A 26,089-nucleotide genomic window follows, 5' to 3' on the forward strand; every position below is an offset into this window, starting at 1 on the left:
AGTTGTAACAGTATTAGATTCTCTTGTCATGGTCTGTCTTCCTTTTAGGGATCCTTCAACCTCTATTACATGATTTTTTTAAAAATGTGCATACATCGAGTTCACTCTGTGCTGTACAATTCTATGGCTTTTGACAAATGCATAATGTCATAGATCCACCATTACAGCATCATACAGAATAGTTTCACCATAATAAAATTCCCCTCTTCTTCACCTATTCATCTCTTCCCTTTCCCAGAACCCCTGGTATCATGGATCTTTTTGCTATCTTTATAGTTTTGTCTTTTCCTAAATGTCATGTAATTGGAATCATACAGTATACAAAATTTCAAATAGATCTCTTTCACTTAGAATCATGCTTTTAGAATTCTTTTACATCTTTTCATGGCTTGATCTCTAATTTCTTTTTCATCACTGAATAATATTCCATTGTATGGATGTACTATAGTTTATCTGTTCACCTAATGAATACATCTTGGTTACATCTAGGTTTGGGTGATTATAAATAAAGCTACTATAAATATTAGTGGGCTGGTTTTTGAGTGAACATACGTTTTCAATAAAATTGTATAAGTACTTGGGAGCACAACTGTATGGTAAGATTATGTTTAGATTTTCTAGAAGCTCTTAAACTGTCATCCAAACTTGCTGCACCATTTTGCTTCCACACAAACAAAGAACGACAGCTCCCGTTGCTCTACATTCTTGCCGGCAATTGGTATTGTCAGTTTTTGTTAATGTTAGCCATTCTAATAGGCTAATTCTAATAGTGGTAACTCATTTTCGCTTTAATCTGCAATTCCCTAATGACAAATGATATTGAGCATCTTTTCATATGCTTATTTGCCATCTGTATATCTTCTTTTGTGAGGTGTCTGTTCAAATCTTTTTCCAAGTTTTAATTGGGTGTTTGTTTCCTTCTTGTTGGGTTTTAAGAATTCTCTGTATATTTTGGATACGAGTCCTTTGTTAGATATGTGTTTTGCAAATATTTACTCAGTTTGTGAGTTGTCTTTTTCTTAACAAATGTCTTTCACGTGGCAGAATTTTATATTTTAATAAAGTATAATTTATCTATTTTTAAAAGGTTGGTGTTGTATATAAAAACTCAAGCCCAATGTTGCTTAGATTTTCTCCTGTGTTACCCTCTAGATGTTTTATAGTTTTGCATTTTACATTTAGAAGAGTGATCCATTCTTAGTTATTATTAATGGAAGGTATAAGGTCTGTATTTAGGGATTTTTTTTTTATTTTGCATAAGGATGCCCAGTTGTTCCAGTAAGATTTGTTGAAAAAAAAACAACTATCTTTTTTTCTATTAAATTTGCCATTGCTCTTTTGTCAAAGATCAGTTGACTATATTTTTGTATCTATTTCTAGGCTCTTCAGTCTGTTCCATTAATGTATCTGTTCTTTTGCCAATACTATGCTATCTTGATTAATGTAGCTTTATACTAAGTTCCAAAGTTGCATACTGTCAGTCCTCTGATTTTACTTTTCTTCATCAATATTGCATCTTCTATTCTGGGTCTTTTTCTCTCTTCATGCAAACTTCAGAATTAGTTTATTAATATCATAAAATAACTTGCTGGGATTTTGATTGGAATTGTGTTGAATCTACAGATTATACTGGGATAATTGATATCTTAACAACTCTAGTCTTCAGGTCCATGAACATAGACTATGTCTCTAGTTATTTAAGTTTTCTTTCTTTCTCCAGAGTTTGATCATTTTACACATACTGATTCTATAAATATTTTGTTAGATTTTTGGTGCTAGTGTAAGTTGTATTGTGGTTTTAATTTCAAGTTTCCAATTGTTTATTGTGAGTATATGGGAAATCCATTGATTTTTCTGTATTATCGCATCTTGTGACTTTGTTGTAATTACTTAGTTTCAGGTGTACTTTTTGTTAATTCTTTGGGACTTTCTGAATAGATAATCATGTTATCTGCAAACAAAAATAGTCTTATTTCTTTCTTCTCCATCTGTGTATAGATTACATCAACTGACTTTCAAATGTTGAACTAGATTTGCGTACTTGCAGTAAATCCCATTTGGTTGTGGTGTATAATTATTTTAATATATTGTTGAATATGATTTGCTAATATTTTGTTGAGGATTTTTGTATTTGTCTTCAATTTTCTTTTCTTATAATATCTTTATCTAGTTTTGGTAGTTAAGAGAATGCTGGCCTCATAAAATGAGTTAAGTATTTCCTCTGCTTCAAATTTCTGGGAGAAATTATAGGGTGTTAATATCATTTCATTCTTAAATGTTTGGTAGAATTCACCAGTGAAACTGTGTAGGCCTGGTGTTTTCTTCTTTGGAAGATTATTAACTATTGATTCCATTTCTTTAATATATGCATATTGAGATTACATATTTTACTTGTGTGAGTTTTAGCAAATATGTCTGTCTTTCAAGGACTTTCAACCGAGGTATCAAATTTGTGGGTGTAGAATTGTTTGTAATTATTCTTTATTATCCTTTTAATGTCTGTGGGATCATTTGTGATGGCCCCTATTTCATTTCTGATACCAGTAATTTATGTCTTCTCTATTTTATTTTTGATTAGCTTGTGTAGAGTATTAATTTTGTTGATCTCCTTAAAGAACCAGCTTTTTAAAATTGTGGTCAAAACACATGAGATTTACCTTATATGATGACAGATACAATGCTGTACAACAGATGTCTAGAGATTATTTATCTTGCTTGACTAAAATTTTATGTCTGTTCATTAGCAACTTCCCATTTCTCCCTCCCTCCAGCTCCTGGCAACCACCATTCTATTCTTTGTTTCTATGAGTTTGACTATTTTAGATATCTCATATAAGTGGAATTATGCAGCATTTGTCTTTCTATGACTGGTTTATTTTACTTAGCATAATGTTCTCAAGTTTCATTCACGTTATCATATTTTGCAGCTTTTCCTTCTTTTTTCAAGGCTAAATAGAATTCCATTATATGTATAGAACACATTTTCTTTGTCCATTCACCTTTATATGGACATTTAGGTTGTTTCCACATTTTGACTACTGTGAATAATGCTGCTCTAGACAGCATCTGTTTTGCTGTTTATTGCAGCAGTATTAACAATAATAATAAAAGAGATAAATAATATCTATCTCTTTCAGTTACTGATTTCAATTCTTTAAAATAAGTACCCAGAAGTGGGATTGCTGGATCCTATGGAAGTTCTATTTTTAACTTTCTTGGAAACCTTCATTCTGTTTTCTATTGTGGCTGCACCATTTTGTATTCTCATCACCAGTGTGCAAAGGTTCCAATTTCTCCACATCCTCACCAACACTTTTATTTCTTTAACTAACTTTTAATTTTTGTGGGTACATAGTACGTGCATATATTTACGTTTTTTTTTAAGAAATAATAGCCATCCTAACAGGTATGAGGTGATAGCTCATCATGGTTTTAATTTGCATTTCCCCAATGGCTTAGTGATATCAAATATCTTTTCATATACCTAGTGACCACTTGTATATCTTATTTGAAAAAATGTCTCCTCAAGTCCTTAGCCCACTTTTTAATCATCTCATTACATTGACTTTTGTCTATTGAGTTATAGGAGTTCATTATATATTTTGGAGATTAACCCCATCAGGCATTTGGCTTGCAAGTATTTTCTCATTTCATATGTCGCGTTTTTTTCTGCAAGAGTTGGAACTTCCAAGGTGGCTTCTTCACTCACACATGTGGTGCCTCCACTGGGATGCATGGAACCCCTGGGCCCAGCTGAGCAGTCCATGCTAATATTTCCACCTCCCTTCCACCTCTCCATGGGGTGTTTTGAGCAGCACAGCCAGATATCTTTATATGGTGAATCAAGTCTGCCTTAGTGAGTGTTCCAAAAGAACAAGTCCCAGTGTCCAAGGGTTTATCAAACTTTTGTTCAGGTCACACTTGCTAATGTCTCATTGGCTACAGCAAATCATGCAGCCAAGGGCAAGACGGTATGGGAAAGGGATACACAAAGGAATGAATATCTATAATAGCAGTCTAGCACATTTAGTATGTCATTAAAAGTAATGTCATTACTTTTAAAAAAATTTAGTATGTCATTACTTTTAATGACATACTAAATATTGATGAAGATGTGAAGCTACCAAAACTCTCATAAATTGCTAATAGGAGTGTCAATTGGTACAGCCCTGTAGGGAAACATTGGTGGAATCCACTAAAGCTAAATATATACTTACCTATGACCTAGCAGTTCTGCTCCCAGCAGAATTGAGTAATCACATTCACAAAAAGACTTATATGAGAATGTTCCTAGATTTATTCATAAAATCCCAAAACTGGAAACATCCTAAATGTATGTCAACAGGATAATGGATAAATAAATTGTGGGATGGTCACACAGTGGGATGATACATGGCAATAAAAAGAACAAAACCTCACTTCAGCCTAGATGACTCTCACAGACGTTATGTTGAAGACGTTATGTTGAGCAAAAGAAGCCAGACACAAAAGAGCACACACTATTCCCATTTATAGAGTGACCAATTGCTCTTGTTTTTGCACTGAGAAATCCACATCCCAGAAACCCCTCAGCTCCAGGCAAACCACAATGGCTAGTCATGCTACATTCATACAGAGTTTAAGAGGAGGCATAATTAATCCATGTTTATAGAAGTAGACTAGAGGGTACCTCTTGTGTGCATTTTGAATAAAAAAAGAACTTCCTGCAATGTGAAAATACTCTAACTCTTGAACAAGATGGTGACTACTTGAGCATATACACATGTAGAAATTCACTCATTGTACATTTAAGACTAGTGCAGTTTATAGACTTTATTAGATGAACATTATACCTCAAAACAAGTTTTAAAATAAAAAAAACAAACGAGCAGAAAACATGTCTGTAACTTACTGGCTCTGTGACCTTGGCAATTTTGTAAAACCCTCTGAGCCTAGCTTTCTCACATGTAAAGTGAAGATAATGATAATGGGTAATTCCCATGGCCCTTGTGAGATTAAATTATAAGGGTTGAATTTTATTTATAAAGCACCTAGCATATATTAGACACTCAATTAATATTGGGTCACATCTCTGCAAATCTGATGGGAAATGTCTTCCCTAAGGGAAGATTTTCTGTTTCTGGAATTTCACTCCCTAGAACTTTCCATGCTTGAGTCATGCATTAGCTTTTGACAAGTTATTTTATTTAACTCTCTCTCTTGGCAATCACTACCTGTGATGACACACAAAGCGGGAAACTACATCCCAGCAGCTACAAATAATAGCAAGCAATCTTTTGAACTATTTGCCTTGAGGAAAGGATAAAAAGTTATTGAGTCGTGAGTACAGTTTGCCACGTCACGATGTATTTCCCACTGTTTTCTTAGGCTATTTTCTTTGCCTCCTTTAAGATATTTTCTGGAAACTTTTGCTGAACAGTAGCCAATTGCGAGCGAAAGCTTCTGTAACCATTCTCTTGCTGAAAGTAACTTGGAGATCTCATTTTGCTACATGGAAGACAGCAGACTCGCTACTTCTCTTCCCTTAGGTCACAATGGCCTATAGGATATTGCTTTTAGAAGCAATGCTATAAGGAACCCTTTCTCTTGCACCACTAGGGGGTAAATCAATTCTAAGTGCTAGGCAGCACGTTTTTGTGCTTGCAGGTCCAGAACTGTGCAGACCCATTTCATTCACTGGCTTTTATGCCTTTATGGAATAAAATGTTCAGGTTTCTTTTAGGTTAACTCCCTGAGCATCCAGAAAGTCTACAATTTTTGACTAAGAATTCTTGTGACTTTGGGAGGCAGCTCGGCAGAGGTCCAAGAGTACTACATATGCCTGTCTTCCTGTGCAGCACCAAGTTCTATTTAATTCTTCATTTGCCTCCCTTTACATAATGTCTGGGAAAAGTTCACATTATAAGCAAATATATGGAAGCATATTCTTTAACTACAAAACTCTTTTGAGTGGCATTTTGTGAGAATTAGAATTATTCAGAGATTTGAGTTTAAGAAATTTGTTCCTATATGTTGTTTACAATGAGGATCATTCTAATTTCCATGAAAAAAAAAAAAAATGAAACCGGAGTTTGAATCCAGCTCCGCTCTATAAAGCTGTGCAACCTGGAATGAATTACCTAACTTGCTGCATCTGAAAACTGGGAATACTAAATAATACCTACACCTCTAGATTGTTGTAAAGAAGTCATAGGAGGTTAGTACAACATCACCTCCGTAATAAGTGCTTCATACATGAAGGGTTTGTGCCTTTATCCTCACTCAAACGGCTTCTCAAGGCTCAGGAAGTCCACCTGGAGACCAGAAAGGGAGGACAGAAATCAGAATGATAATATCTTTACCTCATCCACACAAACCAGTTCAGACACATTCAAAGTTCTTCAGCCCAGGGTAATGTTTCACCTCCCTTCTGCATTTCGCTTTTAGTTCATTGATCACCATTGGGAAGTGTTCTGTATATTGAGTACATGATAGGCCCTTCAGAAATGTCAAATAACAAAGCCATTAGTTGCCTCAAGAAATTAGCTGATCCTTGCCTGCTTGTTTCTCGGAAAATCAGTAATTTTTTTCCAGGTTTTTGAAATAAAGGAACTGAGTCTTACAGAGCATTGAAGATTTTAAGGCATTTTTCCCTTTTCTTCTGCCTTTGTATCCACATGTCTCAAAGAAATTTGGCACAGATTAGAGATACTGGCCCAGAGAAAGAATGGCTTGTACATTATGGTGAAAAGAATTTCTAATTTATTTCATACGAAGACTTAGCCACGTATTTTGTGATTTTTTTTAATATTTTGAATTCCATTTGCTGCATTTAGTCTACTGATTTGATGCTGGCAATGATATAAAAATTTAGCTTTATTGAAACATGTTGCTTGAATTTAAAGCATACTGGGGTATTTATGGCCTCTGTTAACTCATTTTTTAAAACACCCACTAGTAGAATGATTTCATTGGTCAGCATAATTGCTCGGCTGTCTCCCTCTCTGGGGGTTGGGAGGGAAGTGGATGGTTTAGAGCTTAGAAGTAGACTTAGTAATATGATTTCACGAAGTCAGAATCGCCAGTTCCTCCCCTCCATGTCCTCCATAATGCCTGGCATTCTAAACAGAAAACCTACTCCTTCATTAAGGCTTTATTTCTTGTTTTATTATTATTTAAAAGCAAATCCCTTTGGCACCACTGTTCTATTCCTGGGCCCTCCCGCGCCCTCCTGTCTCAGTGATATTAAATGTCAGGAGAGGCCGGGCGCAGTGGATCACGCCTGTAATCCCAGCACTTTGGGAGGCTGAGGTGGGCAAATCATGAGGTCAGGAGATCGAGAATATCCTAGCCAACATGGTGAAACCTCATCTCTACTAAAAATACAAAAATTGGCCGTGCATGGTGGTGCATGCCTGTAGTCCCAGCTACTCAGGAGGCTGAGGCAGGAGAATTGCTTGAACCCAGGAGGTGGAGGCTACAGTGAGCCGAGATTGTGCCACTGCACTCCAGCCTGGGTGATAGAGCAAGACTTAAATAAATGTCAGGAGAGCAATCTGAGGTGAATCTGCCGATAGCACGCTGAAAACCTGATCAGTGCTTCTCGGGGAGACTGAGCAATTAGCCCTCTCCCAGCCTGGGCTCCTGGGTATCCTGGTTTTCTTTCTAAGCAATAGTTCTAAACTTTACCCAGTAACTCTCTCTGTCTAACCCAGGAAGGAGTCAATCTTGTTATATATTAGTCATATTCTCCTTTCATGACTTGCTTAGAAGCACAAATCTGGCCAAAACCACTCTCCAGGCCTTTGCCCAAAGAATGTCCCTGACTCCAGTTACTATTTTTGTTTTTCTCCCCATAATAAGACTGCTACCATAAATTAGGGGCCTAACTACTATAGCTCAGTTAATGAACTATGCACAATCGAGATGTAAGCAAAACCTTTACCTCTATTTGGTCAAGTTCCTATTACTTGCATATGATTACAAGGATGCAAACTGTTCCATCTTCCCACATGTTTTATTTCCTTGATTGATCTCTCTCTCTCCTTCCTGGAGGTTTTATGATCTGCATAGTTTTACTGGAATGTACTAATTTCTTTCTGTTTCCTCCAGACATGGTGCTTTGCCCTTTCTCCTATGCAGTAGATCCCCTCTGGTTGGTACTTCTCACACATTCTCTTCTAGCAACCTGTGACTTTAAGGTCATCACTAGTCTTAATGTAAATGTACACACTTAAATGTATATGGAGATCTGAGAACAGATTTGGCATTATCACTACCTTGTTATGACTTAGGGACTGACTAAGTCCAGTATTATGGCTTCAGAGGCTGAAGCTGGAGTGAGAATTGTGATCTGAGACAAAGGCTGAAGAATGAACATATTGAAAAATCAGGATTCCAGAAGATGGATACTGAGAGTCTAGAGAAGTTCTATCCAATGGAACTTTCTGGAAAATGGAAATGTTCTATAATATTGTGTGTTGTAGCCACTAGCCACATGTGGCTACCAAGTACTTGAAATGTGACTAGTGCAAATGAAAACCAGAATATTAAATCTTATTTTCTTTTAGTTAATTTTAATTTAAGTAGCCACAGGTGAGTAGTGGCTATTCTATTGGACAGTTTAGAGGGAACTGTACATATTCTAAGGGGGGAGGAGGGAATGCTAAATCCTAGACATAGACCGTATAGTAGGGAACCAAAAGGACATTATACTCAAAGGCAAGCTGGACAGCAGTAAAAGAGAATGGACAAGAGGTCACTCCAAGCATCTTTCTAGAAAATTAGCCTCACTACTTGCCTTGTTGGACAGGTTGAGTTGTGCTCAGAACTTTATAAATGAGCCCTGTACCAAAGATATCTAGATGATCCTTTTGGGCTCCAACTTTCCTTCTTTAAGAGATCAGTGAGATTTCTCTGAAAGGTGGCCCAAAGCTCAAACACCATAGAGATCAGCAATAACACCATAGAGATCAGCAATAAAACTTTAACTTTTGAAAGTCAACTATATAGCTTTGATTTCAATTATTATTTTTTATTTAAAAGAGTTTCAGTTAAATCCATGTAGATTCTTTGGAAACATTAAGTATTTATTCATTATTGAAAAAATGTTCCTCACCCTTTAGAGATCTCAGGGCACTTGTTTTAAATAAAATATCTAGAAATAGCTGTAATAAAATTAGCTTAAGGATGGGGTCAGATAGGACCTCAAACAATCAAAGGCAGGCCTAGAAACTGGCAGCTTGCATTTCTAGGCTGTATAAGTTTCCAGGAGAGTAGCAGCCTTTACCATCCTGTACTGTAGAATAAATCAGAATCTACTCAAGAATGTTTAAGAAGAAAAAGAATGTATTATTTGTTCATTTATGTAAAAAATATTTCACATGTCCAGCACCATTCATGGAGCTCGGTATAAAGGAGTTACAAAATAGATGTATCCCCTGCCCTCAAGGAGGGAGACAAGATGATTAACAAATATGCAACTAATAAATACATATAATGTGTCAGAAATTGATTAATGCAATAGAAAGGACCAAAATAGAACAAAAAAATGATGAACTGAATGCTGGATTGTAGGGGGATTATTGCTATTTTACATTGGGTGTTCAGGGAAAGCATCATGATAAGACAATATTTGATCATAGACTGGGAAAAAAAGTGCACCATATGCATATGGAGAAAGACCTTTAAGACTGAGGAAGCAACAAGCCCAAAGGCCCTAAGGGGAGAGCCGAATGCCATCTTCAAGGAATACTGAAGATTCTTCTGGGGAAAACTGGGGCAGAAGATCTAGGGGAGTGTTAGATCTTAGAAAGGCAATGGGAGCCAGATCATGTTGGGCCTTGAAGGCTATTATAAACATCTTTGATGCTGAAAAGTGTAATTCAAAACTGTGAGATCAGATGCAATCACCTAGGACAGTTTGGGCACACCACACACTTACATATCAGAAAAATGAGGAAGAATCCATAAAAGAGACTTAGAAAGAGGGGCTAATCCTGTAGGAGCAGGAGAATAATGTGCCAGAAGGCAAGTGAGAAATGTTTCAACAGGAAGAAGTTATCAATGTAAGTGTTGTTAACAGGTCAAGTAACATGAGGGATATGAACTACTGTTGGATTTTGCAAGGTGAAAGTCTTGGTGATTGATAGAGTAGTTTGGAGTGATTGACAGAGTAGTTTGGAGATAAGTGAGAAAAGAATTCTCGCAGTAGCTTAAGTGATAATGGAAGAGGGAGTGAGGAGATAGTGAATTAGGAGACTCTTCTACAGAGTTTTGTGTTGAAAGATAATGGTCATGGGAGGCCTGGGACTAGAGATGGACTTGTAAAGCTGGCAGAAATTGTACTATATTTGTGTCTCAATGGACATGATAGAGCAGAGAAGAAACTGTGATAATCTAGGAGAGTGAGGGTAATTGCTGAAGAAGATGCTTTTGATGAAGTGAGAGGAGGTGGGATCAGGTACACAGCTGGAGGAGCTGGCCTTAGGAGCACAAACTGGTACCAACACAAACAGAACAGAAGGCAAGCACATGGGTATAGGTGCAGGTAGGTAGGTAGATGTTGGGATGGTAGTGTGTGGAATCCCTTTTTTATATTTACATTTTCCCAGTGAAATATAATGCAAGGTGGTCAACTGCTGAAAGAGAGATACTGGACATTCAAGAGAGAAAAGAAGGTGTAAACTAGATGTCTAAAAGGGTGAATGAGTAAAAGTCATCTTGGTGGATGGAATTAAAGGAACCAAGGGAAGGACGCTTCCAGCCAAGAGAACTACACTGAGTGTCTAAAGTGTGGCTGGTGTCCTGGCAGGGATGGTGTGTGTATGAGATGGGATTGGTGGAGAACGTGGTGGAAGGTGAGGCTAGAGAAGGAGACTGAAGCCTGACTTTGAAGTGTACACCTTTAAGATTTTTTTTTTTTATATTCTGCAGGTGAGGAATTGTCAAAGTATTTATGTTTGTCTATTGGCTTGATATTTCGAGACCCCTTTATTCAAATCATGCACAGGGTGTCTAACTATACTGGAGCTTCTTTGGCTAAACTAAGAGACAGGAGAGAATAAATTTCCACCCTTTCCTCCTTGTTGGTCTGTGAGGCACCTGTGTGGACTCCTGTGGACACCCTGACAGAGGGTGGCCAAAGGAACACCAACTGGGAGTACTATGATTATGTCATGCTTTAAGATGATCACTTTGACAGGTGTATGGAGTAGGAATTTAAACTGGAAGAATCTGAGGAAGGAGAGACAAATTGGAAGCCCACTATAAGTGGCTTACTACTGACAGGACAATAAGGGTGTGCAGGGACTGGAACGGCAGGGATGCGGGGGGTGGTGGGGAAAACAAATGAGGCTATTGTGATGACTGGATTTAGGGAGAGAAGGAAAAAGAACAGTCAATAATTTGTATTCATGAGGTGGTAATAGGCAATTCAGGACATTCAGATAATAAGTTAGTTTTTGTATAACTTCAGTTTGTGGTATTGGAAAGATATTTAGATAGAAGTATTCAATATATAGGGAAAGTGGGCCTAAAGTCAAGGAGAGAAGTAGAACTAAAGATGTAGATGCAGAGATACTGGCAGCTGATACCACGGATATGGACAGGCTGGACTCAGGAAAACAGGCAGAGGGAGAGGAAAAGGCAGCAAGGACAGAACTTGAGAGCATGCAGCATTTTGAGAGGCTCAGACAGAGAAGAACCAGCTTCTGTGACTCAGGCACAGTCAGAGAAATTGGAGGAGACCCAGTTATTGCTCATCCTATAATTTTCCCATCATTCATTCTGCTCATGCCCATCTCCACACCCCTGAAGAGGAAGTGTACTCACTTAAGCCAACAGATGCTTACCAGTCATGACACACACCATATCTGAGCAGAAGCTTTAATTGTTGTGCATGCAGTGTCTCTGTTTCTTTTGTTCCTATCATCCACTGTGACAACAGACAGGATGGGCCAGATGGTGGCTGATCCTTCATCATGGGTTCCAAGATGAGAAGACACATGGATCCCTGCCAAGGCTACAGCCAATCTGCAGGTCCCATGCAATGTGAACAAGAAATAAATATTGGGTTTTGAAAGCCATTGATTTGGGGGTTGTTTGTAGCTGCAACAAAAGCTGACTAGCACTCTAATATTAAGGGAGTTGTGGGAAAAAGAGTAAAGGAAAAGGGGGTGTCAAATACTGCAGGGACGACAATAGCATGGGAATTGAAAAGAAGCAACTGACTTTGGTAAGCCCCAAGAGTGTGAACAGCAGCACACACCTGTATGAGTGCAGGATCAGGGCTTACCTTGGGCTAGACAATACACCCTATTTTGGACACTCCCTGTCTTTTGGTTACCTGACCTTTCCCATGTATTTTCCCATCTTAGTATCTCCTGGTATCCCTCAAAAACAGAATCCTTGTTATGTAGTTAGCTGTCCTTTGTATGAGGGTCTCAGATTCAAGAGACTTTGAGACTAAAAGATGTTTAGACTCTGTGAAGAGAGTGAGTGGATAGGGGTGCCTCTAATCACACAGTTGCCTACCCAGAAAAAATTCTGTCCTTGGTAGAATTCCTTATTATTACCTTGGCTTCAAGTGGTCTTTTTCATATCTGTTTAAAATTGTACAGGATCAAAAGGGTTATCCAAGAGCTGTAGATTCTGCCTAGCCACATATAATAAAAGAGCACTCAGCAGGGCATGCAACTTGAAGGTCAGTCCCTGGTGACCATGTGCAGAGGACAGTGGCTGTGAGCTTCATATTTAGGTTTCATATCCAGGCTCAGCAAATTCCTAAATGTGTTAACTTGGACAGTTGTTTAACTCTGTCTACCTTAGTTTCCTTTTTTATAATGTAGAAAAAGAATAATATCTTTTGCAGAGTTTGATAGTGTTTAAATCAGAAAATGCTGAAGAAGTACTTAGAGTGATTAGTACATAGCCTCAATAAATGTTAGTCATTAGTATATGTGTAATGCTGTTCATATTACTACCCTGTTTCTTAAATTTACTTTTGTATGTAATAGAAGTCACAACTTAACCCTTAACTGGGATTTAGATATGACTGTACATCAACTAGCAGGGCTGCTGCCAGGAGTCCATTTGAATGAGGGTTTTTTTGTTTTTTTTGAGACGGAGTCTCACTCTGTCTGCCAGGCTGGAGTGCAGTGGCATGATCTGAATGAGGGTTTTTAGTGAAAGGAGGGTTAGAGAGCTTTCTCCTCTGCTAACAAAAGAGCTTGGAGTGGGTCCCCTTCCTGGGTCTCCATCTCACAGTTGATAGGGTCCCCTTCTTGGCCCAGCCCAGCCAAGTCTAGCTGATTCAATTCTAAGAACTAAGAACTGAAATCTATGGAAAGAGGGGCTGTATTTCTCATAAGGCACTATTTTTACAGGGATTCTTCTGGATAGGAGGGTAAAACAGCAGTGTTCACTCAAGAACCTGAGAATTGGGGAGGCTTTCTCATTCCTTCCATATGGAGCAGCAGCTCCAAACTAGAGATGATTCTGATTGTTTGCTTCACACTGACACCTCGAGGCACTTGGATAGCTCCTAAAGACAGCATCTTTGCCAAGAACACCAGATTACATGGTGACACTGGGGCTGTAGCCATGAGACATGCACGCACCAGGTGGGTTCTTGGGCAATGAACTTCAGTGATGAGATTAAAGCAGAAGAGTATGAAAAGATCACTTGAGAATTCCTACATGACTCTTCAGAGATTCCCAGAGAGAATTTTCTGAGATACGGGAAGCGTGATACGAGCTGTGGCTAAGAATGAGCAAATCATGGATAAGTATTATGAATTGGCCACATTTTAATTCCTAGTGTGGTGTAGCCTGAGACCAGAGAGGACACAGGCTTGGAGTTATGTAGTTGAAAAGGGGGCTGCTCTTACAAGACAGTGTATACCCTTCTGGTAAATTGATCGGATTCTTCATATCCTCAGATTTCCTCCACCTCCCTCAGCATATGTGTGAAATTCCACATTACTTGCAGTTTTACATCCCTTCATTTCTGGGATTCAAAATCCATTTTTTCTAGAAAAAAATTGTAACTTTTATTAGAAGTAGTGCTGAGTTTATGAAGATAATACCAGGCTCTCTTTTTCAAGACAGCAAGTGTGAAGAGCATAAGGATATAAATTTATGAAATAAGTTGGGGAGGGGCTAATACTGGAAATTATGGAAAGGTGGGAAAGTCACAGAATAAAGGTTGAAAGCATAAAGGTTGTGGCATGGAGACAATTTTTGTCAACTTCACAGCTCTGATTAGGCTCTACGCTAACACTCAATTTAACAAAGTAGAACTATGCATTCTCTTACCAATTCACTACAGAGGTGGTCTTTCATTCAAGTGCTGAGCATGTCCTAAAGATTGTGTCTGTGTGTGTTACATAACACAATACTAGCTGCTGTTCCAGCCAATCCTTAAAATTTCAGTGGTTCAATGCAACGGAGTAGAGGGTGGGGGTTGTGTGCTGGACTTGGCCATGCTTAGCTTTTGACTTTCAAGATTGCCCCGGGTGTGGATACAAAGATTCACCACCTCATCACCCTTCCAAAAAATACTTGCTGCCCCAGCTGTAGGGCATGCCTTCAGATGTCATCTCCTTTCAGGATTGCCTCTACTATAGAGAGCTGCCATACGTGTGGTCACCTTCTAGAGTGGCCCACAACTAGAGACTAGTAAGCTCAGCTTCGACGGGCTGTTTTAGCTCTTGAGTGCCCATGGGGTATCCAAGCCTCTCATCAGGTCTGCTTCACAGCCCGACTTGTTCCTCTGCCCAATCCTGCTTTTCCTCTCCCTCCCATGGGTATTTATCCCAACACACTCCCTAATAAAAATCTAGCTCAGAGTCTAACCTCCATTTCAGAGTCTGCTTACAACCTAATGCAACCCAAGAAACTCTGAGAATTAATTAGTAGCTGGTAATGCGAGAATGCAGAGGAGGTCACTCATGGACAGTTTTGATCTGAAAGGAGCACATATCACTTCCACTCACAAAATTAGTTAAAACTCAATCATCTGGTCAGTCATCTTGTGAAGAGTCAAAGATACCCTGAAACACTGGATGCCTTACCCAAGAAGATAATGCCTAGTCCACAATTCAAATTATTGGGTTCCTCATCTTCCTGATAATTTTGTATGATTTTTTCACATTAGACAAAAAAAGCTACGTAACCCTCTATCTCTTCATTTTGTCTTTGTTTCAGGAAAGTTCAGAAACAAATTCAGAAATAAATTATAGCAACTGTGTAATCCCTTACAGAATACATTTCTTATTTTTCTCAATGTCATGACCCATTCTTCTAATTTATCTTTGCCCTTTTTCATTTATATTTGATCATGTTATTGTGTTTCTGCTGCAATAATCTCAAATTCTTTTTTTAAAGAATGAATCAGGGTATATGTAAAAAGTGAATAAATAAATAAGAGCATGATTCCGTATTCTGTATACCATAGCATCCTATTACAAACTCTTCCATTACAGTTGGGTATTATCACAGGAACATTTCCATCTCATTATAAAATGAATTGACTAAATGTACAGAAGGTCTGGTGTGAATAAAAATTACATGCCAGGCACCTATTAAATAGCTCCTATTAGAACTTCTGATTTCCAGGCAGGAAATGGCAATGATTTATGATTCATTTTTAAACTTTTATTTTAAAGAATAGGTACCTATCTCGCAGATAAAATTTAATTATATTTAATTTTTCTCAAAGGAATTGTATTATTGTTTTGGCAGCCACTCACGTTATGTATTACAATCCTCCATTTTATGGTTGACAAAACGGGTTTGGAGAGGTCATCGCTCATAGCTACAAAATTAAGATGCAGAAGCACTGTCCTCCTGGGCTATTTTTTGTAATTAAATCCTCTGTCTAATTTAGAAAAATGGCCCCATATAGGATTTCAGTGCCATTGTAAAAAGAACATGACAGCCAATATCTGTGTGTTTCCATTCTACCACTTTTGACATACCCACCTACGCAGACTTTTATCTTCAGTTATGTGCTTCTGATATATTTTTTTAAAAATCAAGACAAGGTCTTGCTCTGTTGCCCAGGGTAGAGTGTAATGGCATGACCATGGCTCACTGCAGCCTCAACCTCCTGGGCTCAAGCAGTCCTCCCACCTCTGCCTCCTGAATAGCTGGGACTACAGGTGTGCACTACCATGCTCTGCTAAGTTTTGTATTTTTTGAAGAGATGGGTTTCACCATGTTGCTTAGGTTGGTCATAAACTCCTGGGCTGAAGTGATTCTCCTGGCTGGGGCTCCCAAAATGCTAGGATTGTAGGTGTGAGACACCCTGCCTGGCTACTCCTGATATTTGAAATGACAATCCTACTTTAGGCTTTTTCTTTCTTCTCCTCTCATCATCCTGTGAGCATTTGTTCCTCAAAATCCAGCCCCACTCTGTCCTTTCTACTGGTATCCCCATTTTGGTTTTCATTTCTTACGCTCAAGGAAGGTAGTGGGTCTTTTCCAATTCAGCGCTTTAAAGGAGATTTGTGTATATGTGCTGTGCAGTGATAAGCATTCAAAAAGTGTCTCAAGAGACCCTGAAAAAGGCACAGAGCCTTCTGTGGCAAAACCCAAGCTTGAGGCTCAAAAAATCTCAGCCAAGGTGAACTGTTTTCTGAGAAGCCTTTGGTTTGTAAATGCTTTCTTACCACTCAGGGGCAGCATGTGTTTCTCTGGAATTTGGTTATGTGCCTTTTAGCTGATGCCTTTCTTCATCATTATATTTTAAACCATATATCTGGGAGATCTCAAACTCCAACTGGGCTCTGAAAAAGGTGACACATTGATCTAGAATCAGTAAAGGAAATACAGCTCTGTCCTCCACTGATAATTCACTTCTATGGGGTGACTTATAGCTTAAGCTTCTCTGGTATGATACATCAGCCGTGCCCACCCTTTACATCTTCCTAGTGGGGCATATATTCTTCTCAAGATTATAGTTGTGCTTGCAGTTCCCTAAGTGATTTAGTCCCATTGAAACAATGATATTTATATGTTTGTGTATTTATTTACTGCTTATCCATTCACTCATTTCCTCATCATTCACCTACTTATCCGCCAAACATTTTTTTATAGTCTTCTAAGAGCCAAGTGTTAAAATATAACTTCCATGAAAGCAAGAGCCCTGTCGATTTAGTTAATTGCTATATCCTCAGGCCTTAATACTGTGGCTATCACTGAATAAATATTTGGTAATTTAATATAACACCTATTGTGGCAGAGATTGCTAGTTGCCTACACCAGCATTCATTCTTTCCTTTATCCCTACTTTAGAGAGCCCTAATTTTAGATAGGCATATTGCCACTGAACCCTTCTTGCAGCTAGTTATGGCCATGGGATTTTATTCGTCTGTGGCATTAAATGTAACTGCAGTGTGATACTACTGGGGAACTTCTTAAAAGGGGTTGTTTCAGCTACACAAGATTCTCTTTTTGATCATCTATTTACCTCCTCTTCTAGCTTGCAACATACATTGTTATTCACTGTTGTGATTGAGAAATAATAATTTATATAGAGAAGGTGCACAAACATTAATCATGTGAGTCAATGGATTTTCACATGCATATATACTTGGGAAACCATTACCCAGATTAAAATATAAAATATTTCCAGAACCTCAGAAACCTCCCTTATGACTATCCCTGTTAATAACGTTCCCAGAGGAAAAAGTTGGATTTGTTTTGCTTGATTTTGAATTTCATGTAAACAGAATCATACAGTTGATCAGCCAAGGTCTCATCAGGAGACAGTAACAATATCATTAATTTGAACAGGGAAAAATTAATATAAAGGATCATTAAACAGGAAGGAATAGTTAATCACTAAAATGGTTAAAAGAGGATTATAAGGAATACAAAAGTAGCAAAACAAACTGCATTTAGATCTGAGAGTGGTCAATAAAGAAACTAGGAATTTAAAGAAGGCTGTACTCTCACCCCTGGGATTTGTACCTGGTTGGAGAGGGTTTAGTTGTCACGGGAACAGGCAGCCTGCTATGGCCAAGAACTTTTCTGGAAGGTGTGAACTAGAACTGGCCCATAGAAGTGGCCTGCCTGTTGATGGAGGAATTTGCTGGAGGGCACAGCCCTGCATGGGTTTGTGGGGGCTGCTGGAGTGAGCACTAATGGGCAACTCAAATGCCAATCTGCCAGCTACTGGACACACCAAAAACAGTATCATGGAGCCATCAGGGAAAGCCGTTTTTGCTGCAGATTTGCAGTGATCCTCCATGGCCATTTTTGGACAAGCCTAATATTGAGTAAACTGGCTAAGGAGAATGTTTATAGGGTCAAGTGCTGTATCACAAAGGCAGAGCAAAGAGTAGATGTGGAGCTGAGAGGCAATAAATCAATAACTGCCACACATAGTATGTACTTTTTTTGTGTGCCTGTCTTATTTCATTCCTAATTATGTGAAGACTGGATTTGATAGCTGGAGCTCCAGCAACTGCCTGGAACTATGTAGTGACTTTGAACATGGAAGCCATGTTCTAACATGGTAAGCAGAACGATAAGAACCTGATTTCCTGGTGACAGAAATGGAGCATCCCTACCAGTCCAGGACTCATAAATCTGAACTTTTTTTTTTTTTTTTTTTAACATTAGAGAGAAATACTACTTTCTTTTGTTTAAGCCGTGTGATTTTTTCCCCATCAAATAGCAACTAATAAACTTGTTTCAGATTGTTCCTAATGTGGGTGAGACAGTCATGTCAACAAAACCAATATCTAAATGAGAAAGGTAAGTGAAGGGATGAGTATTGACTCTTTTGTCTCTTCCAGGCCCTGTGCTAGATACTTGTGTTACTGTGGAGATTCAGATAGTCCTATCATTTGATTTTGTGCCCATTCATCATATCAGCCAGCACAGATTGATTTTGAATCTAGATTTTTTTTTTTACTTCTAGTTCTTTGCTTTATTCTTTAATAACCGAAATGTCACCTGATTACTCTACCACTTAAGAACAAAGATTTCCTAAGTATTTAGTTTTGCTCCTCCCACCCCTACCAGAAGTCTAAAACTTTCCCTCAAATTTTTGTCAATTTAACAGTTGTAGGTGAGGATGGGGAAAGGTTGTTGTGTAATAGGTTTACATTCTTAACAATTACCTCTGCCTTTGAACAGCTTCTTCAGGTCGCAGATCGATTTTGCATATTGTGCATACACTAGTATTCATACTGTGTCAACTCAGCTATGAAACTCAACATTTATCAGCTTCCACAGAGACACTCACTTATACAACTCCATATCTAAGTGTGATAGTCCTTATTGAAGATATAACACAATAGTAGTCAGAAAAAATCTCTACTTTTGTGTTTTATTATGTCTTTTGAAAGGTAATATATTCAGATGGTTCAATATTAAAGTGAGAAATGGTATATAAATGACCAAATTTTCTACTGGATTGTTGATCTTTTATCGATTGGCAGAAGCTCTTAATATGTTAAATGAGCCTTTTGAAATAAGACTGCAAATATATTTTCTGAGTTTGTCTGTTTTCTTTTGATCTTTTCATAGTGATTTTTCCATGAATATTTATTTAAAATTTTTATATAGTCAACTTTTTCATTTTTTTTCTTTTATGGCTTTAGGGTATTGTTTTTAAGTAGAAAGGTCTCCTACACTTTGTGATTATAAATAATTCTTCCATTATTATTATATTTTCCTAATAGTTTTAAGAATTTTTTACATGTATATTTAAATAATTGATCTATTGAGAACTTATTCTTATATAAAGTGCTGGTTTAGATCTAAGTTATATTTCTCTATATGGCTAACCCAGTTACCCCAATATCATTTAATTCTTAATATTTTTCTCATTGATTTAAAATATCACTTTTATTTTCTATTAAATTACCCTTGGCATTTGTTTATATAAGTGGATTCTATTTTGTTACAACATTGCCTCTTCTTGAGCCTGTATCACAATACTATAATTATTTAGGTTGTATGATATGTTTTAGTATCTTACAGGGTTGGTTCTTCTTCATTACTCTTATTTTTCAGAATGTTTTTTACTTTCCTTGACTTGTTTATATTTTCATATGAATTGATAATTACTTTGTCCAGGTGCAAGAATAAAATCCTACTGGTATTAATATTGAAATCATATTAAAGCTACAGATTGACTTTGGAGAATTTACATTCTTTTGAGTCTTTGCGATACTGTGTCTTCCTAGTCCATACTTTCCATCTTTGCATTTGTTCATGATTTCTTTTGTCCTTGAAGAGTGCATTAACGTTTTGTGCTCATAGACCCTATGCATTTCTTGTTTTTCTGTTAATTGTCTTAATTCATGGTATTTAATACTATCTTCAATTATTGATAAATTTACAACCTCTTTAAAATATCTACTCTAAAATGTCAGCAGTTCTGAGCCTGAAGAAACCCCTGTACTACACTTTACTCCCTTCCAGCTACACCAGCCTTCTCTTTGCTCTCAAAATATGCCAAACTTCCCCCACCTTAGGACTTTTGCATGCTGTTTCTTCTCCCAGGAATGCTCTTTTCTCAAGATTTTTACCTAGCTGTCTCCTTGTCTTTCAGGTGTCAGCCTAAATACAACCTCTTTAGACAGTCCTTCCTCGACCAACAGCAAAGGAAGTTTCTTTACAGAACTTATCACTTCTGATACTTTAAAAATGGATTTGATGGTAGTGACTTTTTATGTTATGTACTACTAACTACTGAATCTCTAGTGTCTAGAAAAATTCAGTCTGTTGAATTAAACTCTAAATAGCACTTCTTTCCTTTGTCTCCTATAAGGTTTTCCCCATTCCTACTTTTCCTGACATCACATTTTACTTTTTTTTTTTTTAGACGGAGTCTTGCTCTGTCACCCAGGCTGGCGTGCAGTGGCGCGTGATCTTGGCTTACTGCAAGCTCCGCCTCCTGGTTCACGCCATTCTCCTGCCTCAGCCTCCTGAGTAGCTGGGACTACAGGCACCCGCCACCACACCCGGATAATTTTTTGTATTTTTACTTTTAGCAGAGATGAGGTTTCACCGTGTTAGCCAGGATGGTCTCGATCTCCTGACCTCGTGATCCAACCTTCTCGGCCTCCCAAAGTGCTGGGATTATAGGTGGGAGCCACCGCGCCCGACCGACATCACATTTTACTTCTGTCCATCAGCTCCTCAGTTTAGGAAAATCTTATCTTCCTAACAAATAGAAAACTCTTGTAGCTCAAATAAGAGGAAACGATGAGGCCTAATGTTTAAAGTCCTGATGGATTCAAAGACCTGATGGAATCTCTCCACTCCTCACACCTGAAGTCTGAATATTTGTCATCTCAGATTATCTACAATTAAGGAGGGAACATGACTTTTTCTTTGTCCCAGAGTGGACAGGTTATTCTCCCTCCCAATACAAACCACCTTGAGGAAAAGATACAACTTATTGGCATAAATGGCTGGGATTGTTCTGAGGTTGTTCATAGGTTCAAAGAAATTGCTGCAGGGACTAGAACAAGGCCTCACACCACCAAGATTTTCCTCACTTCTTCAAGCAGCCTTCTGCCTACCTGTCCTGCATGGCGTCATTCCTCAGAAGGCTTCTCCAGGATCCTGGGAAGATGTGGTCTGGCTGCCTCTTAGTTGATCAACTGCAACTTAAAGAGAGCATCCTTTCACAAAGAGCTTATATAAAGAGAAAAACTTTTATTGGCCCTTCATTGGTCACATGTCCATTCTTGGACCAATTACTATATCACAGGAATGAATAAAGAGCTGTGATTGGCCAGGTTCTGCTCACGTTCCCTTGCCGACCACAGGGGGTTGTTTCTGATGCTGCTGGGGTTTCAGTGCAGAAGAAATGCATGGATAGGGAAAAAAAGTAGCCAGCAAATCTCCCTCAGGTGCATATTAAGTAAGTGGCTGGAATTTGAGACTTTTTTCCATTGTGTGTATAATATTTAAAACATGATGTACTGTACATGAGACCTAATTACATAAGAAGGCAGTCAATTAAATAATAGTTGAAGTTTATGTTTTGACATGCTTGTCTTTATTTCAGCACTTTTTATTTTTATGTTCAGAGTGTTTTGAGAATTTGGCATCGATTTTCAGTATTGTGTACGTTTACTCAGATTTTGTTACTTTATTATTATAGTTCAAAATTCCAATTGTTTAACCCAATCATTGCCTTCCCAGAGGGATTAGGATCATGTAGATCAAGTCCTGTGTCCCTTCTAATTTCCATGAGAAGCTGTGTGACTCAGACAAGGAGGATGGTGACTTGTGGTGTGAATACGTTCTACTCTGTGGAGAAGATGTCCCAACCTCACTACCAAATTGCCAGGAAGAGTCATATGAAATTTCTAACATGTAATTGAGAAAAGACAGAGCTGGGCCCTCTCCAGAGGGTCTGAGTTCTACTGTAGACTCCATCCACCATTACATCTAAAACTTTGGGAAACCAAGTAAACATCTCAGAGCTTTGAGTTGTCTTTATCTGTCAGATGGGGATTTTTAATGCCAGTCTCACAGAATTGTGAAAATAATAAACAGACAAACCTTGATTTACAATGGTTTGAATCCAGATTTTTCAACTTTACAATGGTGCAAAAGGTGTAAGATACGTTTTTGCAGTGCTGGGCAGAACCCACAAGCCACAGCCCCATGGTCATGAGCGTGAAACAATTCATACCCTAAAATTTACTATGTTTCCAGGTGATTTTGCCCAACTGTAGGCTAAGGTAAATGTTCTGAGCATGTTTAACGTAGGCTATGATGTTTGATAGGTTAGGCATTTTTGACTTAGCAATATTTTCCATTTACAATGGTTTATCAGAATATAACCCCATCATAAGATGAGGAGCATCTGTATATGTGAATGTACTCTATAACTTCTAAAGCACTATTGTGATCATAGTCAAGCTGTTTTAAATCTTTTAGGTAGGCCAGGCCTTGTGGGTCACGCTGTCATCCCACCACTCTGGGAGGCCAAGGCAGGTGTATTGTTTGAGTTCTGGGGTTCAAGACCAGCTTGGGCAACATGGTGAAACACCATTTCTACAAAAAAAAAAAAAAAACAAAAATAGCTAGGCATGGAGGCACGTGCCTGTAGTCCCAGCTACTCAGGAGACTGAGGTTGGGGGATCACTTGAGCCCAGGAGGCAGAGGCTGCAGTGAACTGCGCTAGCATAATTAGACTCCAGCCTGGGTGACAGAGTGAGACTCTGTCTCACCAAAAAAATAATAATAATAATATTTAAGGTAACAAAATAATCAATACTACAATCATAAATAAAGTTCTAACAAAATGCAAAGCATTTATAGTCTGTACTATTCATTTTGTAACACAGCCAGAGATACTTTGCACATTCCCTATCTGCGTATATGTAAAACTTGTCCTCTTAGAAAGTGTTTCCTTGAAGAAAAAACCAACATGACATCATATACATTTTCCAATAACAACATAATGTTTACTATATAGCAGGGCCCCTAGAAGGCACTCCATAAATGCATATAGTGTTGAGTTATGTTGTTGAATCATGGAGTTAAGTGAAAGTAGGATTGAGGCAGTTGGAGAGAGGAAGCCTGGGAGCAGTAGTGGAACTGGGGCCTTTAGTTCTTGAATTCATAAAGGTGAGTCCAAAAGCAAGTTTAAACAAGATGTTAGTGATCTAGATTAGGATTCACTACTCAAGTCCCACCATACACCTCTTGCCTTCAGAGTTCTGACAGACAGAGAATAAACACAGAGAACTGGACAAAGTAGGGGAAAGAATGAGCTTTAGAAAGGCTTTCCAGAATGGCCAGAGTACAGTATGCAGTGGGGTTTCCTTTACCCAACACTTAGAAGCCTCCCAGTCTTGACTTGCCCACTAGTTTAGGTAATGGAACTGGAGCTGTATTGGCTTCACTAATTAGGGCCTGCCTGAAAGAATCAGCTAAGCCTAGACTCTTGAAGGTTGGATTTGTTTCCTATTGTTACTGTAACAAATTACCACCAACTTAGTGGTTTTAAAAAACAAAAATTTCTCATTTAATAATTCTAAAAGTCAGAAGTCTAAAATCAGTCTGGGTGGGCTAAAGTCGAGGTGTTGGCAGAGCTGGTTCCTTCATGGGGCTTCCCACATTCCTTGGCTCCACATCTCGCTCTGCTACCATCATCATATCATCTCCTCTTGGACTTCAATCCCCTTGCCTCACTCTTCTAAAGACCCTTAAGGGCCAGGCGCGGTGGCTCACACTTGTAATCCCAACACTTTGGGGGGCTGAGGCGGGCAGATCATTTGAGGTCAGGAGTTCGAGACCAGCCTGGCCAAAATGGTGAAACTCTGTCTCTACTAAAAATACAAAGAAGTTAGCCAGACATGGTGGCACATTCCTATAGTCCCAGCTACTCGGGAGGCTGAGGCAGGATAATCACTTAAACTCAGGAGGTGGAGGATACAGTGAGTCAAGATTGTGCCACTGCACTCCACTCCACTCCAGCATGGGTGACACAGCAAGACTCCATCTCTAAAAAAAAAACAAAAACAAAAAAAAACACTCTTGTAATTACATTGGGCACACACAGATAATCCAAGCTAATCTCCCCATGGCAAGATCTTTAACTTAATCACATTTGAAAAGTCTTTTTTTGCCACATAAAGTAAAAGATTCTCAGATTCTGGGGACTTAAATTTGGAAATCTTTGGAAAGGGCATTATTCAACCAATAACAAAAGTCTAAGAACTCAAGACAGAGAATGAGAAAGGTGGTGACAGGAACTGCTGCCAGAGACTTCATGTAGTTGGCCCCACCCTTTATCTATTGCAGTGCAATGACTGTCGGGCTTTTCTCCGAGTCTCACCATCAAATTAGCCTCTTCCCCTAAGGGACAAGTCTAGGTGGTGGTAGAAAGAGAATCTAATGCTCCCTCATGAGGAAAGAGGCATCTGTCTTTTCAGGCAATGTTCCCCCGCAAGAGTGAGGGAAGAAGCTGCTGGAAACCCTGGTTGCCTCCTTTCGGTTCTCTCTAGGGCCACTTTTGAAGAAGGACATAGATATATAGAATGAAGACACTCAACCACAGGCTACTTCCTGCTCATCAGCCTTCCTTCTCCCTGTCTCTGTAACCCTTTCAGCTCTTTTCTTTGCTCCAAATTTCAGGAAGAAAAATGGAACTAAAAAGGGAAAACAATAGCAACAAAGATCAAAATAAACAAGGAAGCAGAGAGAAGAAAGAACATGGTGAAGAGAGTGAAGAGCATTGTCATTTGGGGTGAACTGCATAAAGAAATAAATTATTGTTCTTATATATAAGTGAGATCATGCAGTATTTGTCTTTCTGTGTCTGGCTTATTCACTTAACATAGTGTTCTCCATGTTCATTCATGTAATTACTAGCCACATGTAGGAGAATGAAACTGGATCCTCATCTCTCATCTTATACAAAATCAACTCAAGATGGATTAAGGACTTAAACCTAAGACCTGAAACTATAAAAATTCTAGAAGATAACATTGGAAAAACCCTTCTTGACATTGGTTTAGGCAAGGATTTCATTACCAAAAACCGAAAAGCAATGGAAATAAAAGCAAAGATAAATAGCTGGGACCTAATTAAACTAAAGAGCTTTTGCACAGCAAAAGAAACAGTCAAGAGAGTAAACAGACAACCCATACAGTGGGAGAAAATCTTCACAATCTATGCATCTGACAAAAGACTAATATCCAGAATCTACAATGAACTCAAACAAATCAGTAAGAAAAAAAAATCCCATCAAAAAGTGGGCTAAGGACATGAACAGGTAATTCTCAAAAGAAGATATACAAATGGCCAACAAACATATGAAAAATGCTCAACATCACTAATGATCAGGGAAATGCAAATCAAAACCACAGTGTGATACTACCTTCCTCCTGTAAGAATGGCCATAATCAAAGAATCTAAAAACAGCAGATGTTGGTGTGGATGCAGTGATCAGGGAACACTTCTGCACTGCTGGTGGGAATCTAAACTAGTATAGCCACTATGGAAAACAGTGTGGAGATGCCTTAAAGAACTATAAGTAGAACTACTATTTGATCCAGCAATCCCACTACTGGGTATCTACCCAGAAGAAAAGCAGTCATTATTCAAAAAAGATACTTGC

At 38.4% G+C, this 26,089-nt stretch overlaps 1 long non-coding RNA gene across 1 annotated transcript in view; it reads left to right on the plus strand.

Annotated features, from left to right (window-relative positions):
• The window catches only part of LOC129049526 (uncharacterized), a 116,229-nt gene extending 90,969 nt beyond the window's left edge, over positions 1 to 25,260 (plus strand). The window contains exon 3 of the long non-coding RNA XR_008512669.2: positions 25,105 to 25,260. This is a non-coding gene — a long non-coding RNA (uncharacterized LOC129049526). The remainder of the gene's footprint in view (positions 1 to 25,104) is intronic.
• The last annotated feature ends 829 nt before the right edge of the window (positions 25,261 to 26,089 follow it).

This window comes from Pongo abelii, chromosome 14 (genome assembly GCF_028885655.2).
Source record: "Pongo abelii isolate AG06213 chromosome 14, NHGRI_mPonAbe1-v2.0_pri, whole genome shotgun sequence".
Taxonomy (NCBI): Eukaryota; Metazoa; Chordata; class Mammalia; order Primates; family Hominidae; genus Pongo; species Pongo abelii.